Raw genomic sequence first — 21,394 nt, 5'->3', positions numbered from 1 at the left:
TGCTTCTTTATTTACCTAACCATGCCATTTTAAGGTAAGTTGCTGCAAAGCTTGATATTTTTGACTTTGTCTTTTAGTGAGGAGATGAATTTGATAATGACAACGTCAATGCTTAATTCTTTTCCTCATATATAGAAAGGCTTTATTCAGCTGAATGTATCTGACCACTAAGTGGTCCTGGCATCCAGGTATCTCAGTCAATGACTTACCTCAGCTCTCCTCAGGTAAGCTGTTAGACCACTGCTCCAGAGCTATGTGGTGTAGCTGCTCACAGCAGTAGAAGGACCACTGTGGCATACAACGCTGTCTTCTGAGGCGATTGTGAAAGATGCTTCTCAGGGTTAGACCATTACCAGGTGAGGTGCTGTGCATGGGCGCTAGAGGAGATGAAGAAGCTGCAGACAAAAATATTAGCTTGAGTTTCCAGCTTCTCAAGTCCTGTGTAAAACAGAGCAATTCAGTCCTTTGGTGAAACGCTAGGAGAGGTCTGAACTCAGTGCTTTCATAGGACACTCGACCTGCTAGTTGTGTAACACAGTATGGCATTATCTGATTTCTACAGTGCTTACAGCAAAATGACTTCATCATAAAAGCATTCACATTCACCTCTAAAACCAGATTTTGCAAGACTGTTATGTTTCCAATCATTAAAAACATGACTTTATTCAGTAAAGTAGCCATAAATAAAGAGCTCACAGAAACAGGCTGACAAATAAACTTTTTATACATTAGGTATGTATGGTGATGTAGTTTCTGGTGACAGCACATTGCTCAGAGGAGCAGGTTATATGCTGCTTCCTATTACACCAGTGTCAACCCAGAGAATTTCCATTGTCTATATTTCAACTAGTTCAACTAAGATAAAGATCTCTACACAGGATTTCATAGCCTTTTTTGCCACTGTATGGTATTATTAAAAAATAAAAGTACCCTAGAGGTCAAATTACTTTCAATATTGTTTCTAATATTAAATGCACTACAAATGGCTTCGTTTTATCCATTAATCATAATAAAATCATTTTAAAAAAGAGGCTGAAATAGATTTCAGTACTGTATCAAGCCCTTCTCCTGCACTGTTATGAAGTTTAGGCATGTGACATGAGGCAATGCCTGTCACAGTGACAGTCACTGGAAATCAGACACCTTAGGGTAGACATTGCCATGTTGGGTCTCACAATGACAGGGCTTCGGGTGGATGAAGTCCCCAGGCCTTAGATTATTTGTAGTAAAAATAAAGATGAAATTACAGAGAGGAAAAGAGAGTGTGGTTCTGGGGGACAAGTTAAGAGGTATTCAAAAAGCATCGTGCCATGTGCATGTATACAGGAACCACCAGAAGGAAAATGGGAAGTTGTAAGCAGAGGTGGGATGGCAGAACAGAGCCTGGGAACAGGCGTGGACAAGTCTAAGCCCAGAATTTAGTTTCCAGCCTCTCCCTCTGCTCATCTCTGCACCAGACTGGCTGGGGTGGATGTGCTGGGAGCCCTCCCAGCCCTGGTAGTGGGGCACTGCCTGCCTGGGCTGGCTGGTCGGGGCAGTCCTTGCTGGCTCTGGGCTCATGTGAGTGCCACTGTCCTTGTCTGAAGGGGAAAAGAAAGTGTTAAATGTGTCACCAGTGGGAGAGGTAGGGCAGGTGACATTGCAGCCCATGGGTTCACTGTGAGCCTTCACCTACGTGGCAGAGCAGAGCAGGTACATCAGCCTGAGGCACAGACACAGAGCCATGAAAGTAGGGCAGCATCTGCACACAGAGCTGAGCAGCTTATCTTACACTAATGGAAAAGGGATTTGAATAGCTAAAACCTGGTACACTAAACTGAGATGAAAATGTGACTCTGAATATATATTCCAGGGATGTAAGAGGACTGGTAGAGAGGAGAAATGATATCTCTCTTACTCCTGTCCTGGAGGATTTGTTCCTCTCCTCCCATATTTTTTTTTTAGTAGCACAGAGATGTTATTTTCAGTCTAAATTATGCCTTTTTGTATGTAAACTTAAGAAAAAAATGGAAATCTGGTTCCAGGCTTAGGAGTGAGATGTATATAAGTACGTTCATGTACAAACACCTTTTCACAAAAGCATTTACTTATGCCCTCCCCACCCCCATTTCTCCACCTCCAAATATCTGTGTTTCATTATGCACTCACACAGAAAATAATGGCAAATAACTACACAGAAGATTTTTTTTTTTTCAGAAAATCAGACCTCGTATAGCCTGTTTCTGAGAAATAAATATAAACCAGATCATACATTTCTAGTTCCAAACTAATCAAATGCCGTACATGAAAGAGTAAAAGGCAGATTCTATTCAAATTTGTAGCAATGTAAAAAAACCCAAAAACAAACAAGCACTCTGTTCCTAAGTACCACAGAAGAATTTGCCATTTTTCTCTTGTAGAAGAGCATGGAATAATAAAACTTTGAATTTCAGGGGCCTGTTTCTATGTGAGCATTCTCATTTCACAACTAAGTCAGATTAGCTCCACCATTCTCATTGGAGCAGGAGTTATGCAGGTTCATTCTCATTTTATGCATGCAATTATTTAAGAAAAAACACCGAGACTTGCCTGATGCAATACTGGAGAATATTGACTGAAGAAGAGGTGGGACCCAGGTATGTGGCCACCTAGTTGTGTGCAATAACCTCTAGGCTTTCCAGCAGTGTGTTGCATATCAGAAAATGAATTTCCTACCTATTTTTTTTTTTCCAGTTCCAAGATAACAGCCATGTTTCAAAAGAAGCTAGTGGGTTTTTTATTGGATGGGAAGGGCTATTTTAAGCAGATGTATGGTTAATTTATTTCCTCTGGGACAAATTCTCTCTGTGCTTATGCTGCCACCAGTAGCACTTCTCTGGGCTCTCTAGACTGGTGGAATGATGAGGGGCAGAGGAAGAGAAAACCCATGGGTTTACCTGCTCCATTCACAAACTGGAGGTATACCCCGTCCCCTGCCCTCCTCCTGGCCTCCCATGAGGGAGCACTAAACCTAAAACATGTTTATTTTTCTCCTTCATTTGAGTTGTGGAAAAGCTGATGGAAACTGTCATATTATCACTGGAAAAAATTAAGGATTTCCTGGGAAATGCAGAATTTTACTATTCTGATCTACCTCGCTCGCCCCTACTTAAAATATATATATATATATATGTATATATATATGTATTTTTTTTTACATATTGGCTGAAAAGTTGCTCTAAAATGCAGACAAACCTTCTCTCTCAGCAGTCACTGACACCGAGCTACACGTAGTCCGTGGCAAAGACATACCTAAGAACACATTTCATACTGTTTCCCTTCTCTTTTGGCACAGCATGGAATTTGACGATACATCTGCTAGAGCCAAACTACAATACTTCTGACAGCTGTGGGGGAAGGGTGGTCGGCGTGCAGCTGAACTCCTCACCCGTTCCCATCAGGGAGAGGGTGCCTTGCAACCAGACAGATGGCTCGTACAGAAGGTCAGCAGAAATGTTCATGTTCATGCATACCCTGCTTATTTTTGAACGGTATTCATTGGTTCAAACTGCTTCTGAGCCTCTCTCCCCTCTTTTTAATAGGAATTTTATCATGTTCTTAAATCTTTGCCAATTTCAACGTGGTTGATCCAATTTCACATAAAAAAGTGCAGGAGCACTGGTCTCGGTTGCCCAGGATAAACACCAGACTACGTGCTACTTGTGTTTGACTGTGTCAGCCGTGAGCTCTGTAAGTATGAAATCCTGCCAGGCAAGACATAAATCTTTTGTCAATGAAAGGAGTACATTATCTGCTTCTCAGCTGTTTCTTTTCTAAACAGCTACCTGAGGTTTATTCAACAAGATTATTTAAAAGAAAAAAAAAGAAAATCCAGAATACTTTCTCTCATGCATTGAACATTAATGGTAAATCATAGAGAGGAGGAATCGGTCCTCACAGCATGTCCCAAACCAGTTTAAAAAATGAAGTAGTGCAGTGAAGGGATTTATAAAGACGGAAAAAATTTGGTAACACTTTTGTTGTAATATACTTCATACCTTCTGAGTCAGTCGCTTGCAGTGAAGCTGCCAAATCAACTCCCGAGGCAACTGGGTGCAGCTTTGCTGGCTTAACAAAGCTGTGCCTTGCTTCCCAGGAACATGCTCAGTCCAAGCATGGGATTGTGCAGAGGGTTGTGTTGAACTGGGATCCTTATTCTCAGCCAATGTCTTGTTGTTCCCAGGTACCTTCATACTGAAAAGTGTGAAGAAATTAAACTGATGACTAGCCAAATGCCAACAGCTTAAATGTTGATGGATTTAGTAGCTCTCTATGCATCCAGTCAATCTCTGCTCCATTTTCAACTCCTGTTGATGTTTAATATGAATTTTGGTATTTCTGATACCATATCAAGGTGATCTCAGCCTTGTGTGGGGGTAAGCTGATACAGTTACCCAGTACTGTTGGCCTTGCACTATCCCACTCCCCAAAACATCCCCAGTGTTCACCCTCAGCTTTCTGTGAAATTTGGCTCTCAGAAAACTCCTTCTTACCCACCTGTGAATTCTCTCACAGCACCGTCTGTAAATTTGTTGGCTTCTCACCCTGTGATGTCTCGCATCCAGCAGTTTCTTGTGCCACGTCCAGTGGTTTGTCATGTCTGGTTCTGTTGGTGCGTCCCGCCACTTGCCCGCAGCCCTGGCAGTCAGTATCGCACCCTGCCACTATAGGACAGAAATGTGTGTATTCTGCTAGCACTAAACAATAGTAACTATGGTATACAAAAAGTAAAAATAATTAAGTTTATGGATTGGATGTGATACCCTTTTCTCATGCTGCTTGGCTCCTGATCACTTATGCAATGAGTTATTAAGTGAGAAGATATACCATCTGGTCACATACAAAGGTACAGCCTTCAGTTAAATAAGAGCTTGGAAGGGACATAAAGATGTTTGTGACCAGCTTAAGGACCTAGAAGCTGCTTCAGTAGATGGTGGGTTCAGATCTGACAAAACAGAATTTGGAGTTGAGAAGATTATAGTTTAGGAGAAATGTCTTTGAATGAGGAGGAATAGAAAACGAAATAAACCCACAATGGTTGTAGGAGTTGTAGATAAGATTATATATTAGATTTAGATATGTCCTCAGAGGAAAATAAAAACATTTCAGTGTAAAAAAAAATCAGCTACAACAGCAAAGTGGATAGGCTTGCAAGCATGTAGGTATTTTATAACCAATTTTGCAAAACCAAGCTGTGCATATACAATACGTTGCATTTTTGTTGTAGAAGACTTTATCCCATTTTTATGATTTTAGGATTAATAAACATTATCCAAGTCAAGCATAAAATGAGCAGCACCTCATTCAGCACATTCACTGGAATTTCCAGTGTATTTATCATTTTCTGCTGGGAGCATGGTTATAGCAATGATTAGAAAACAATATGGCAGGAAACTCTTGATGTTAAACATTTGAGTTATGTATCACAGATTGTCTCAAATTCTCTGACATTTTAGATTTAAATCTTTTCAAAGTTTTCCTGAAGCTTTTGGCACATTTTCTGCAAAACGTGTACAAGAAAGACAGAAGATTCATGAAGGGCTCTAGACTTCTGTTATTGTTTAAACACTGATGCTTAAGGTTTAAATTTACAGAGAACAAATCATTTTACATCAAAACTAAGGTGTTGCATGTTTATTTACAGAGCAAGCTCCAGTAGTAATGTGTATTTGTCATGGAAACTGATTTTAATTTAATTCTAAACCCTGTTTTGCACCAGGAAAATGTGAGTTTCATTTTACTTGTCTCTGTTTTCAATTATAATTTGACAAAAGAAATAACCGCATTACCTATTTGATTTGCCAGAACTTTATCCCAGCACCACCTGTTGAGCCCTCGGCACTCGAATCCTGACATATAGCAGAGAACACAATTATGCAGTTGGCATACTAACCAGCAAGGATGCCAACAAAAGCATAATATAGCCTTTGTACTCAAAGCACAACAAAATACATATTAAGCTACCAACTGCAAAGGTTTAAGCAAGCCACATTTAATTATACACGAATGTATCTTTCCAACAAATAACGCAGCAGAGAAATTATATGGAAGTTAGAAAGGACCCTTTTTGTCTGGTCTGCTTTGGTAAATATTGAAAGCTTAAAATAAATAAAGTTTCACAATACCATAGTAGATTTACATTAGAGATGACAAGAAGATAGCCAGCTAGTTTATACAAACAGATGGGTTCAACACTATCGGCTTCCCAGTTTAAAGAAAAGGCCCCATGTTCATTTCTGGCAGGGGAACCAACCGGCCCAGCACTGATCTCCCAGGAAGGTGGAAGAAGAGGCTCCCAGAACCAGTCTGAATCAAACCCTCTCTTCTGCAAGTCACTGGGGCCATGGTAGTAGGGATCAACTGTGTCTCTGAGATGTGTTTCTCAAACCAGCATTTTGCCAGGAGAGTAATCACAACTGCTTTCCTGGCTCTTCTGACCTGAGATCTGCACAGAGGAGGGGACAGAAGTGGGAGATAGGACAGGTTGGTAGGGAGGAGGCAAAACCTCTGCTCCCCAGCTCTGCAGAGCTCAGACAAGGTTCACACAGGAGCTCTGAACTCACAGGGATTTGCACACTGGGAAGAGTCACCTTTGGTTCTAGCAGAGGTGCTGGAGTTTCCAGAATCTGTCCAAAAATGTGAGTTAAATCCCTGCATGTATTTTTTTTTTTTTTTTTTTTTTAAGGGACTGCTTTAAAATACTGGTGACAATTTTCAGATTTTTAGCACCTGTTCAGTAAGCCTAAGAGAGAATTAAATCTGGAAACTTGGTTATAGAATTGCTAATTCAAAGAGACTGTTGGCCAGAAGAATGACATGAGATATAAAATGAGGATAGTGTTCCAAGGTAAGAAGAAAACAAGGAATGATGTTCTACTCCTGCTCACCTAGAAATCACAACTGCCCTCAGACAGATCCAAGCATGAGGACAGGGTAAGGCAGAAAGAGCTAACTGACCCACAAGGAAGGGAAAAGCAGTTTGGGAAGTATTAATATAAGGACAGGCTAATTGCCAGCATTGCAAAAATCCCCCTGATGCATTTGTACAGGGCTGAGCACACAGGTTCTGATGCTGACTAAAGCTTTTGTCAATATTTTCATACAAAGCAGAAATGAAAGACCATTAAAACCTTGGAAAATGAACCAAAATGCTCTAGGTTAAATGAAATATCTAGAAAATATTTTAGAGACAATGAAGCACCGCTTTAAAACAGCTTGGGAAAACAAAGAAAACGACGACTACCAAAACCCCACACTAACAAAAAACCAACTAGTTTTGTAAACAAGGAAACAAACCAGCTGTAAATCAGAGTAACCAAATGATTTTACTTCCTGTGCTAACTTTCACACTTTGAGCTACTTAACTCATTATTACTACTGTAGGTTCGTACCTAGGAGGTACTTCTTGGCATCTGTTGGGTATCACTAGATACAGAGTTTTGATATACAATACCTGAACAGTATACATGCAAAAGAGAAAGTTTAAGAAGCGAGAAAGTCCTCTGAAAGAAAGTGGAACATTTCAAGTTATATCCGGAAAAACAGGGAATAACTTTGCATGTGGATTGCTTTCTTACCTGTGCATTGCAGCAATCAGCATTCAGCTGAGCTTGGGCAATTTCTGTCTTTGGAGGGTTCAACTCAACGCAGCCAGAAGCAACCTGATGTAATGAGAGCTGCTTTGAGAAGAGGGCTGAACAATTATCTATGATTCTAAACGTGACCTAAAGAAACCAGAAACCTTTTCCTTACAGGTATTAAGTTTTATTGAAATGCATTTTTTAATCTTATTATCTTAAAGGTTAGAATTATGTATTTACTATTTATAATTGTTTTTAAATTATAATGTTGTAATGTACTTCTTTTATTATTTATTTACTTTTTGTTTAAGGGATTAATTAAATAGAAGTAAAATCTGTAAATGGTCCAGTAAGGATACTGTGTGCCTGTGGTGTAATCCCAATGACAGTCCTTGCCTAAAACTCTAAAATGGTGGCACAAAATATACCCAAATATCTTTAATTTTTTTGTGCTGAAAATGAAAAGTGACAATTGTTAATGAGAAAACCTTTCCTTTAAAGTTGTAATAGCAACTGTAAAACACTTGCTAAGAGATAGACCACATCTAGGAAAGCCAAATCTAGCTGATCTCTCCCTCTCAGTTCCAAATATCCTCTGTGGTGACCAAATTTCACTCAGGAAAATAAGACTAGAGGAAGTACACATATGGCAGATAGTTTTGCATCAGCCACTTCTAGATTTCTCAGATGTCTAACAGCCAAGAAAATGTGCCTGCATTTTAATTTCTTTCAAATAGCTGATCCCATGTAATCTTTACTCTTGATGAAGACCTCAGATAAAATATCTGGGTAGTGTTTGAATAGAGCATTAAAACAGTCTCCTACAACAGAATCCATCATCTTCTAATTTCTCCCGTGTTCAAAATAAGTACAAATTCTTAAACTGTGACGTGGAGCTTTGAGTTTTAAAACCATAAATTGGTAAGAAAACTCACTCCAGAACACACTCCATTGTTTACTACTGCCTTCCAGTCATCCTTTTTTTTTAATTATTTTTTTATTTTTTCTTTCCCGCCTTGCAGATAGCAATTGAAAACACTGGAACACTTTCTGCCCATGCAAGGAAGCTTCAGGTGGATTGATCAGCCATCTGAGAGCTGTACAAATGGCTTTTTCACCCTTGGCTGTGCTTTCGGGAATGTAATAAACCCACCCTGAATATTTGAGGCTGGCATTTCAGCTTGAAATTGAATGTTTTTCACGTAAAACAGACATGGAAATTTTAAGGATCTACAAGTAGATTCCAGTGAGCTGTACAAAAGGCAGCACCTTTTCAGTCAATCTTTGAAGGCTGCTCTGAGTAACCCAAGAGCCTCAGATACTGCTCAGTTCCATTGCCATGTAATAGGTAGTTGCTATTAGTCCCTCGTACTATATTGAATTTTATTCCATTTAAATCTGGACCATTTGGGAAGAATTAATAATTCTGGAGTTAAATGTCAATGGTTCTTACATTAGTTTAGCGCTCTGTGTCTGCAGCACTGTTCCAAGCGACTGCCCCTGAGTTGCATCAAATTTCTCTTATTGTTTGAGTATTCTGATAGCAGACAAGTATCCTTTAGTAGAAACCAGTGACCCTGGGGATTCTTTAAGCTGGAGTTTACCTGTCACTGATGGTAGCTGAGGTCAGCTGGCTTAAAATGACTGATCTATAATCCACACTTCCTGACGCAGCCAAAGAGAGAGTCTCATAATTCCCAGGGAGATCTTAGTATCATAAAAATAGACTTGACACAGCGCCAAAGTTTAGCCTCTTCCTTGACAAAGAGGAATCAAAATCAGCTTTGGTGCAGATCTGTCATGGGAGATGCTTCTCAAAGTGCTATTGAGCAGGCTGTGTCTTCCTTATCTTGGGGCAACTTGTCATTGATCCTTCTGCCAGTTTTCAGTGACAGTGAGGTGCTGCAGCTGACTAAAAGTGGGAGAGAAAAACAGCAAATGTACATTTTCATACTTCCCCATCTACTTCTCCGTATCTCCTCCTTTACCTCATTATATGCAAAGGTACTTCTGTAGAACTGGGCTCAGGGTGATGCATGCAGGGCACAGAGAAGTGTTTCTGTAGAAAATTTCTCACATATTGAATAGAATTCTATTGCAACAGCTCTAGGAGCTAAATGTATTTGTAGAATTAGTCTTGGTAGGTAATTCTTTTAACCACCTGTTAAAGATCTACATCAAGAATAATATTGGCTCTTGTATTCTATGGAGTTTTTGCTGGAACTTGTTCTGTTCTGTTTCCTGCCCATCATAATCACATCATTCATGCTGCAACCCGAGCCCTTCACCATTCTGGAAACCGGTTGAGATTTACCCAGTACTGCTTCCCAACACAAAGGGATTTCCTGTCTCGAATGACTAAACTGTAGCACCGAGGAGAGAAGGAATTTAATTTCACTGTCACCCTCTGGGCTAGCAAGTTGATTCATCGCTCTCTGTACCAAAGGCTGCTGGTGAGGAGTGTGCTTTGGTAAGTGGCACTAAAATAGGTGATGATTTCATTTGGTAGCACCTAATGCTGGCTGTTTACATTGGCACTTACCTGTTTAGACGGCTATGTACACTAGGCGACTTAAGAAACGTGCATGAAATATTACCATAAATTGCCTTTGAAGAATTTTCTTAGCTCACGATTGTCTTAAAATACATAAACACATTTTACCACAATCATTTTGCCCACTTCAAGTAGTACCCAATACACAAGGGACTCTTTGCCTTCATATGACAGTAAAAACAGAACCACTATGGCTCTGGCCAAACTTGTTCAAAGTTTACATGGATTTGGTTGGACTAATGTGGTGGAAAATTATATCCAGTATTTTGGGTACTGGCCCATGCACCTCCTTATATCTCAACCGTGCCCATTCCAGTTTTTAATGCAGATTTCTAAGTTAAGGTTTTTTTTGTTTGGATTATAATAATAAAAACACAGATCATATGAAACAGAACATTATTTTGACTCCATAAAGTATAGCTCTTCCTGATGTTGTTTTGTTCCCTGCCGCCCCCCCCCCCCACCCAATTGGAAACAGTAGCTGGTGATTTCTGCTCTGCTTGTCTTGAATGCTGCTGTTTTAAGGTTATCTATTACCTGCAAGAACAACTACTCCCCACATGCTACTGAAATAGATCATCTCATGATGGAGCTAGAGATGACACAAAGCTATACTGAAGGTATGTGGTACAGTGGCAAAAAACATGGTGTTTGTCCTGTCTCGCTATGAACTTCATTAAATTTTGGTGTGGTGGCTAGTTGAGTGAAATCAATAGGGCATTCTGCTGGCCTTCTTAATGGACTATGATATATGTTATTGACAAGAATTATGCAGTAATGGAGAGGTCCCCATTTTCTCTTAAGTTTCGTAATTATACGGAAGGAGAAGGCAAAAATAAGCTGTTTAAAAACCCTAAAACGTTACTTTGAAAGATTACAGTGTTTTGCATGTCTTTAATGAAATTTTGTATTTTTATCTATGTCATTGGAAACAATCACAACAGAAATATTCTGACAGAAGGAAAGTTTGCAGACAGCAAGCTAAGATACTTGTTTGATTATTTTCAACACTCCTAGTATTTAAATCTGGGGTTCCAGGGCTGTCAATAGGTACAGGACTCTTAGCAGGAGTTATAAGCAAAGATCAATAGCTATTCCTACAGAAGGTCGCCGGGCACATAACTTACACAGGGGAAGGCTCAGTGCTTTTGACCTCTCTTCTACCTCAACAAATAAATCTGAGGCCGGGCAGGCACATGGGTGCTCTCAGGCTGGGGTCCTTCTGGAAATTCCTCCATCAAGCAGAGACCCTTGAGGAAAGAATTAATCAATTTAAGCTGTTTGTGCACAATGTTTGCATACGAGCACGCCTGCGAGCGCTGCCCAGAGGAGCTAAAACCGAGCGCGGCCCCGACCCCCCGCCCTGCGCCCCGGGGCCGCCAGAGGGCGCTGCCGGCCCGGGCTGTGGCGCGTGCCACGGGCGGTGCCCCCGGTCCCGGCACAGCCCGTGACCCCGCGGCCCGCGCGCTGTGCGGAGTGCGCACGGGGACACCGGCACCCAGAAACCAGTTCCGACGGGAAAAGTATTGATACGTTACAGTCGAGAAGGATCTTTAGATACGATTTAGATAAGATACTTTTAGAAAGGCTTTTCTTGGGAAGATTACCATTCCTGCCATTCTTGAATTTTTTACACGTTTGTCACTGAAGATGGACTGTCCAAAAATGCATTACATATAAAGAATTTCCTGCCTTTCCTCTGATTTGTTTTTCCCATTCAGCGAAGAACTTTTTGTTCTTATTCAACTTCAGGGACACGATGGGCAAAAGACAAGCAGCTTTTTCCCCAAACCACCTATTTCTTGATTTTCTACTGTGTTTTTGACATTTCTCTTGAGAAGCAGGAATTAAAGAGAGAGGGACCTTTTATTTGGAAACCCAGAGTTCGTCAGTTGGATTATCAGGAGTTGTGACAAATACCTTCACTGCACAGTACTGTCCGATCTCCTGATTTAACAGACCCCAGACTGTGCCTGACACTGTCCCCGCTCCTGTCCCACTGAGCCTGCCTGGCACCAAAGGCCTGGGACACCTCCCTTCCACTTTGGGGTGATGTCCAAAGCCTGGAACCTACCACAGATATTTCTAAAAGCTCTTCCTCAAAGATCTCAATCCGCAGAAAGAAAAATAAATCTAGATTATTACCTGGTGCTTCTTCCCCTGTAGATGTGTTTTTTCTTGTGCTTCTCCAGTGTTGCTCTGAACTTTGTTTCTTGAATACCTACATATAAAAAAGCAGAGAAACCTCTGGGTACATTTAGATTATTTCTCTATTCTTTCATTCCTTAATATGAAATAAATGGAATAAACGATTTAGGTGTACCTTTCTGTGCTTAAAAACCCCAATGAAATATGACGGTTTATGACTTTTCTCCTCTGGATGGCAGTAACTCCTTCTTAAATGTTCATGACCCATGACTGCAATATCCTGCAGCAAGGGATTTCCTTTTCTTTGTCAGTGTGCTATCCAAAAAAACCATTTAATTTTATTCATTCCATATTTTTTCAGATCTAAATTTGAAAGCTAGGTAATATTTCAAATAAGGAACCTGTTTAATGTAAAAAATCTAATTGCACAAGTTCTATGTACAAAACCAGAACAGGAATCAGAAGAAAGCAATTGATGCTGGATATTTCTATCTATTTGTATCTGATTACATGTTTCATAAAAATTAACAAATGTTGCTGAGAAAATCAAATTCCTTGACATTAAAAAATGAAGCAACACAAAAGATACAGAAATGTCCTGACCTGAGGGTGCACCAGAACATCTGTCCCTTTAAAGTGTTCTCACTATAACAGAGCACATCTGGATTTCTTGACTGTTCATTACAGTGTGAAATTTTAAAACAGAAAATACATTCAAGTAAAGATGATTTCCAAACACCCACTGTGCAGCCATGTAAGTTAGTTTAAACAAGACGTATGAGAGGGAATTAAGCCCTTCTCCCTCTACATCTGACCAAATAACATTTTTGCAGTAACAAAGCTAAATTTACTTGTAGGACTCAGGTCTTCTCACCAGCCAGGACTAGCTCTTTTGCTTCATTTTACTGCTGGCAAGCATGATGCAGTTCAGAGTAACAATTTCCAGAGATGAGTGCCCATATTTACACAACTCAACCTGCACTTTGGGCACAATCCAAGTCCCTTGACAAGTTTCCACTGACTCTGGCCACTGAGGTCTGTCCTTCGTCCTTATCTGGGGTGCTGTGAGGACACTGCTCCCCAGCCCCCAGCTCAGCAACAGCAAATGGTGGCCCTGTTTCCTAATAAACATTATTCTGTCAGGGAGAAAGGAACAGATTCTACATGAGCATTCAGTTCTTGGTCTATGGCTGAGATGGTCAGTGGGGGGTATAAGAATAATTTTCAAGAGGTGGGTGTTTTTCTACCAAGAGCATCATGCAACCAAATCCTTTCAGAAAAATACTTGGCTCCTAGAACTGAGAAAAACATTTCTGCCCACATCTTTTAGAGTGCAAAAAACAAATTCGGCAACTATACATTAATTTCTCCAGAACCAAGAAATTATTTACATTTTTCTGTCCAAATTGTTAGTGCTCAGAAAAGCCACTTAGTTACACTATTTCTACTATTGTTCTGATCCTCAATAACACAGTAAGGTTCTGCCCGTTCATCTGTCTTTCCTGCATCTGAACAAGGGAAGCAAAACAGTTTTGTGGTGAAGAAGCTGATCCTGTGAAGGGTCCTACCTAAGCAGTGGAAGTCCTCTGTGGTGACAGGAACATCAGTGCCACTCTGGAAGTGATGTGTTTTGGTAAGGCATGGCATCTCCTGAGTTTCTTCGACAGACAGGGGAGCAAACTTTGTTAACTTTTTCCTGGAACAAGAGCGGCACCCACCTGCTGACATGAAACCAGCTCCACAGTGCAGAGGGAAACAGAACTGGCAATACCATCTTGATGTCCCACACTTTATTGTCCAGGTAATTTTCTTGAGGAGCATAGCAGAGGTGCTCAAGAAACTTTAAAGACTGAAGACATCACTGGGAGATAAACTGCAGCTTACGCCAAGCTATTGCCCTGGCCTCTTTATTTGGAATGTAAGTAAATCTGAAAAATAATAATGTGAATGCAGCTAAGAAGCTGATATTACAACTTGCCACAAAGCTGAGCTTTCAGCCTTTCAAAAGGCAAATAAAAGTAGATAAACCATTTGTTACACTGGTTTTACTGCAGGTCCATACCTTTGAGATTCCCTGATATGCTGCAAAATTTTCTCAGAAGATTTCATTAAGTTATGGCCATGGCACCAATTTGTCAGCAAAAGATAAAGCACTTTGAGAAGCTGTCCCTCCTTAGCACATTTGTGAAGATCTGTTGCTGCTCATACTGATTTCTGAGCTCAGGGATGGAGAAGAGGAGGAAAAAACCTCCAAACAGGTAGAGAGAAAAAACTTGGCTGGTGGCAAATAGTTGTTGTTTTGTGTTCTATGACAGATAGCGCTCTCTCCCCACTTCAGCATGTGACTGGCTCTGTTCACTGTGGTAGCAAGTAAAAGGAGGACAGACACAGCAAAAAATATTAAATTGATTAAATGGGGAACTGCAGATTTATTTTTACTGTATAATTTTATAGATATTAGCTTTGTCCAGAATATGGGAGGAAGGTTTCCTCCATATAATGCTGGGCTACTAAATACCTCAGCTCTCTCAAGCTGCCTTATGAGCAATGTGAGCAGCATTCTGCATGGTCTCTTTTTGAAAAAGTTTTAATTCATAAGCCTCCCCTTTGCCTTAGCTCCAGCCAACATCTGCACCCATTTCCTAGCTCGTGATATGTCCTTGTGGCATAGTAAATACAGGCAGAAAACATGCAGCAATGCATAGGTTTTAAAAACTATTAAAACTATTATTCATCTGCCCGATACAGTAAAATGGAGGCTGATGGCAAAAAAAGATGCTTTCCCACGTGGTACAGGGTGCTACTGTGACAGCCGAGGTCAGGAGAGGAGAAGGCATGCAGAACATTTCAGGCTGAGGTCCAAAACAGAGAGATTTCAAGTTTATTGTGCGGACAAAAGAGCACTGTTCACTTGAATTTCTAGCTGTTGGCACTATAACTCTACCCAGTTTGTCAGAAGGTTGGGTTATAGTTAGAGCTCAGTTTGAAAGGAGATTTCAAATGGATTAAAAATTCCTGTTCATTACAAGCTCCTAAATTAAGTGAAACTCTGAAAGATTGGTTTCTTTCTGAATCCTGAATCATTCTTTAAATTATCTTCAGAGAATATGGTCATTTTGGATTCCAATTTAGAAACTTATGTATGGGATTTGTGCTAGCATCCCTAGTGTCTGAAGTCACAGACCTGCCATTTGTCAAGAAAAACACTCACAGCCCTAGGAGCTCAGATGTAACTGCAAGATAACCTGCACTGTGTGCAAGAAATGTGAACTTTCTCTGAAATGACTCCTTTTATTTCCCCAAAATAATTAGCAAGAACAGCCTTCCAGGGCGTTACAACAAGATGTAAACTTTCTTGCTTTCTCATGCAAATGCAGTGGTAGGAGTGGAGCCTCACAGCACAGCCCTCTTGAAATGAGGGCAGGATTGTCCTCGCAGTGCGCAGTGGGGCTATAACAGTAGATCCCTTCTAGAACATGGTTTCTGCTAGGTGGTGCATGAAGTTCTCTGCAATGTTATACAAATGGACAGTACAAAAAACCCCATCATAGTTACTGCTACTTTCAGGCTTGTTTCAGCTGCGCAAGGTCCTGTTGGCTTGTCTTTATGTGTAACATCAACTGCTGATTCTACCTGCAGGAAACCAAAGGAAAAAAGTTTCTCTGTATGTGATATACACTTGTTTTTTAAAGAGCTGTTGTATAAAAACCCCTGTGCTTTCTGGGTTGCTGGAACTTCCTGAGGCAGACTTGTCATTATTGCTAATACATTAAGCACAAAACATCAGCATGTCACAGAAAGAGACTGCCCAAGATTGGCTCTGCCCTTTGTACAGCAGAAAGCGAGAATGACTAGGGTATACAAGGGCAAACTGTGGTGGAGCATTTGTGTGAGTGGGGACTGCAAGGGCACAGAAAACACAGATAAAACTAACACCTTCCCCAAGCCATGAAAAAGTTAGCAAGAAAAGAAGTAAAAAGCAAAGCATTCAAAGGCAAGTATAGAAAACAGGCACACATCCATAAAAGTCACCTGGCTGCTGGGAAAACCCTGGCTGATACAGAAGGAAGAATCCTTTTTTCATATGATGGCACAACTGGCTGCTAAGGTGGGGTTAGTTTGACATCCAGGGCCTTCCCTCCTGCTGACTTTGCTGAATCTGAAGAATTTATTACAGAACAATCTGCGCAAGATCTTGAATCCTGAAACTCAGTTTCACACAATTAAACCGCAGCAGTTCAATGGTCAGGGACTGTAAGTGAAAAGAAAGGACAGAGTCAATATGCAGGAAGCATTTATCCTGTGATAGATGTCCAAGTTATACTTAAAGCAATTTATAAAGTGGTGTATTTGTAAATCAGTAGTATACGATACCTCCCCCCTTGCTGCTGACTTCCCCAAATCTACCATATGTACCTGCACTTTTGACATGATTTTATTTCCTCTGCTCTGTCCCCAGCTGCGTTCTATGGACCTTGCTAAGGCTGCAAAGGATCTTCAAAGTTAAAAAATTGTCCCTGATATAATTGAGTTATAGTGCTACATTTTGATACAACTATTCATAAGCCCAAATATTCCACTCTCTTTTGCTTATTGCAGCCAGCTTTTAAAAACTGAGACAGATGTATTTGATACAAAACCAAAACTCCATGAAAATGAAAATCAGGCCTTTTCATATTCTCCTTCAAGGGACACATGAAAACTGGAAAGGCATTGAGATGATAACGAACTTTTGCATTGCCTGTAAGTGCTCTGTTAGCAGCAGACTGGATGTTCAATAAACCAAAGACATGAGAATACAAATCCTTGCATGGGCAAATATGCCCAGATTATTTGAATTTGTAAAATTTGCACTAGCAGTTACTAAAATCTATTTAACTCATTCCTGGTGATTTTGGAAGGCTGACTGAATGCCTTCACATAGCTGGTTCCAGGCAGCAAAGCTTCATGCATTTGGGGGAAGTCAACACATCCTCTCCTCCTTTTCACTTCTTTTACACCTTTACAAAATGACTTATCCCAATTTTGTTCTAATCAAATTCTAAAAGCATGTGATTGCCCAGATCTTCAATACAACAATGTCCCCTCACTGATCCCTCCTCCTCAGATGGATGTACATACCAGGGCGTTTTGCATTGCACCCAGATGGCCAAGGTTTTGTGAAGCCATTTCAAGAGCCAAAAATTGCCAAGGTGTCTAATTCTTTGATTCAGTAACCATGCAGTTGAAGGGTGTGGGGGCTGCTATGGCAATCCAATGTCATCCATCAAATCCCTTCTGAAAGCTACCGGAGAGCTAATCTGCATTTTACAAAGCAGCTGCAGAAAGGACCACTGATGCTAAATCACAGATTAGCAAGCTATTAGTGTGTCTAGCATACACTTTTCTTAGATTTTTTCCAAGATTGGAGGTTTTCTTTTGGTTATCTCTCTTGACATTACAGAACAAAGGATGTAAATTTTACATGAGTTAAAGAAATACTCTCTTTTGATGGATCTAAGTTGCTTATTACATAAGGAATTTAAGCAAATGACATGATTTGCTTAATAAGTATTAACAGAGGAGTTTTTTTTTTAAAAAGGCTTGTCTTTGATTTCATATCCTTAAATAGCACTAATCAAAAGTATCTGGTGGCTAAATAAGAATAATAGTTATTATTGTTATAATCTATAAATTTATTATTATTATTCCCTGAGTGTGGTCCCCTACTGATGCTATGGATCGGTCATGTAATTTGGAAAGAGACAACTGCAGTTGATGATTACGCTGAAGACTTGTCCAGCTTCACTTCTGAGAGCCTGTTTTCCTCTGTTGTTGCCCTCAGGATCTGAATGACATGGTTCATTGAGGACAGCACCTGAAAAGCCTTCCAAGGATAGCACATCTGCACGTGGAAAACAAAGCAGCTCAAAGGACTCTGACTTGCTCAGATCACCAGAACCAATACAGAGGAAAAAAATTCTTTATGACCTGGCATTTCCTTTGCTGCATCTGTTCGTCACCCTATGATGGGTATGAATAGCAGGAGGTGACAGAGTGCTGCTTTCAAGCTTTAAAACTTAGCTCTGCAGACCTGCTTCCAACAGGTGAGTGAAATGAAGAAAGAATGGGGCTCTTTTCGTATTGACAAATCCAGCTGAATTGTGAGCGTTCTTGAAAGTGTGCGAGGCTCTGATAAGAGTTTTATCAAACATGTATTACATCAACTGTCTGCTACACCAGCCCTCTAATCAGCTGCTTTTCCTACCAACAAGACCTAGACAATGCGCTCACATCTACTGAGGAAGGACTTCACTGTCACTGGAGATGCTATTACAGCAATTCATGCTTGAGACCAAATGTAAAGCAGGACAACTAGGCCTTGGGTTTAAATACACTCAGGTGCTGAGAGAGATTTAGTTCTGCATGTCTGAGCATCCCTCTGTCTTCATGAGGAATAATCCATATTTAATAAGTTAATTGGGGAGTCAACAGAAATAACTGTTAATAATTAAACACAAACCTGTGAGAAATGTCCTTTCCAGATGTGTTTTTAATACAACATGTAATCAAGTTTCAACGAGGTTTATTCAGCTCTATAAGGACTTAGCATAAAAGCTTTAGTGGGAATGCAGAGGGCAGAACTCCTGACCTAGAAAACAGAAAAAGGCCCATGAATTCAGTTTCTTTTGTTACAGTGAGACTGAGTTTGCAATTTCTTGGATTAAGCTGGGACAGACTTTGAGAGACTGCAAAGATCTGAGAATAGTGAGATTTCAAGCATCCAGTTTTTCATCACTGGCAATATTAAAATTCTGGCTAAGATTATTCTTTGTATTGTGCTCACATAAACAGGGACTATTTCTGCTTAGGAAATGCAATTGATATAAAGGGAATTACTCCTGACCATGGAAAATGGTAAGAGAATATGTCTCATATTGAAAAGAAAAGCCAGCCTAGAATCTGCTCTGCCATAGAGCAGTAACATACACTGCAATCCATGTCTGTGCACCTCCTCTGAAAAATCTAATGGTTTTTCATGAAGCTATTCTGGGATAATTGTATCTTTGTCCATTATAAATTAATATATATTTTTATAAGCAAAGCAAGGGTCCCGTTGGCGCCATTAGAAAAAATCTTTTAAGTGATTTCCAAAGATATGTCTTGCTTAACTTAAACAGGGAGTTAACTAAGCACTTTACAGAAATTTTATTTTTCCTCCTAAGCAACAATAGATCCCTGTAAATGTAAAATAAGTCATACACAATCAAATATGCTGGCATAAAAGTAGTCACGCTCTCACTCCTATAAAAAGTAAAGAAATGGTGCCAATAAAGACATGCTAAGATGTAAGAATAAACCCTTTGTTTTAAAGCATATATAACGAAATACCATTTTATAAGCTTTTAAGAATTCGTTAAGACTCAGGCCTTGGCTGTTTGGAAGTCTTTCTCAGTGACTGGATCACTAGAAGACTGTTTTGGGTGAATTCTGCGTTTTCCTGTATAGAGGTCACAAACTAATGAAAAAACTCAATTTACTTGAAACAGGGTCCTATTCTTTTTAAGCTGTCACACAAAGAGTAGAAATAAATTTGTCCTGGACTGTCCTGTCCTTCCTACCCTACCCACTGCAGCCAGCACTGGGGAAGACTTGTTATTCCACATAGATCCTCTGCTGCTTTTTGCTTTCTTGGGCTCGCTCCAGGACTCTCATAAGTCTCCCAAAATACTGCACTCTGACCTCTTATGGACTCAGATAATGTAATGGCTAATGAGTTTGCATTCATTTGCCAAACAAATGAGTATTTTTTTCACCTAAAAAGTGTTAAAACATTTCATTGCATTAGAAAGCTGTCAAATGAAATTTATACAACAGCTGTTACTGTGAAAGTGTCCCAGGAATTAACACACAGGTACACCTCAGTAGCTCATCTAAAGTGATATTCTCTCTCGCAAAGCAGTCAGCCACAAACATTTCAAAAGGGGGGCAGGTGGTAATCAGGATATGAGCTAAAACTGAGCAAAAGTGTTTGGATCCGTATACACACTTTCCCAGAGACCACTGGAGTCCAGATTTTCAGTACAATCCCCTTGGTGTCCTACTGCTAAGAGCAGTGCAGTGAAGCACAGAGAACATCTCCTTGCTTACATGCTCATGCATAAAACGTTCTATAATTTACAATAATCATACTCTACAAGGCAACTAAGGGCTTGCGAATTCCTCCTTTACAGTACAGTGAACTTGCATGTGACACACCCCAGTCACTCCAAGTGTCACAAAAGTGTTGGAACTGCAATGCTACTTACAGCTGGGCTTGATGCAGGAGATGACTGGCTGCCTTGTAGAAGAAGCTCTACCCTTTTCCTGGAGACTCTTTTGAACTGGCAAAGCTGGCTGGGGCAATGCATCTGTGAGACAAGAAAGACCAGTGTCATCACTTGCAAATGAGGATACAGGACAGAAAGGTGCTTTTGCACCTTAAATTTAGCTGAACAAAAGGCAAGTTCAGTTTGTCTCTCTTACAGTTAGACTCTCTTTTATGATACGTTCTTCCAAGGTGCCTGTTTATGCCAGTCTAAATGTTCATATCAGGATTTAATTCTGGAAAACACTTATACTTCCCACATAATAAAAATCAGTTGCATCAGTCAAAATATCAAAAAAAGTGTGCATACCATGTAATACTTAAAAGGATTTGCCAAATCACCCGAAGGACAGTTATTATTAGAAAAAGGTGGATGTATTTGCCTTTCTAGAGAGTTCATTAACTTAAAAGTTAAGCAACAGTTGTATCAGAAAAACAAACAAATCCCATGGCTGTTTCCTCCAATTTTTGAATTTTTGACCATCTGCATCACTCTGGAATATTCACATAAAAATGACATTTGAAAATTGGTGGGATTTTTTTGTTTTATTTATTTATTTATTTATTTATTTATTAAACAGAAGAATTTATTTCTCATTCACAGTTTGCTGTGAACAAAAACTTCAACAATTCTAAGAAATTATGAAAGAAAGTGGTGAGTACATAAGGTTCTTGCTACATCTGTTAAGGAGCAGAAGAAAAAAAAAAATCACAGAACCCTAGAAATCTGGGGAGAGGAACAGGAAA

The 21,394-nt window shown here is 40.0% G+C and overlaps 1 long non-coding RNA gene across 2 annotated transcripts in view; it reads left to right on the top strand.

The window, feature by feature from the left end:
- Nucleotides 1-264: 264 nt before the first annotated feature.
- LOC139828297 (uncharacterized) overlaps nt 265-21,394 on the top strand; it is a 39,729-nt gene continuing 18,599 nt past the window's right edge. The window contains exons 1-6 of one of the 2 annotated variants that reach the window (XR_011739763.1): nt 265-3,461; nt 3,561-3,708; nt 7,609-7,772; nt 8,621-10,068; nt 18,125-18,386; nt 20,514-21,174. This is a non-coding gene — a long non-coding RNA (uncharacterized lncRNA). Of the gene's footprint in view, nt 3,462-3,560; nt 3,709-7,608; nt 7,773-8,620; nt 10,069-18,124; nt 18,387-20,513; nt 21,175-21,394 lie in introns of those variants that run through there. The other variant, XR_011739762.1, reaches the window with a different exon arrangement.

This window comes from Patagioenas fasciata, chromosome 6, assembly GCF_037038585.1.
Source record: "Patagioenas fasciata isolate bPatFas1 chromosome 6, bPatFas1.hap1, whole genome shotgun sequence".
Classification (NCBI taxonomy): domain Eukaryota; kingdom Metazoa; phylum Chordata; class Aves; order Columbiformes; family Columbidae; genus Patagioenas; species Patagioenas fasciata.
This window is presented reverse-complemented; position numbering and strand designations above follow the sequence as displayed.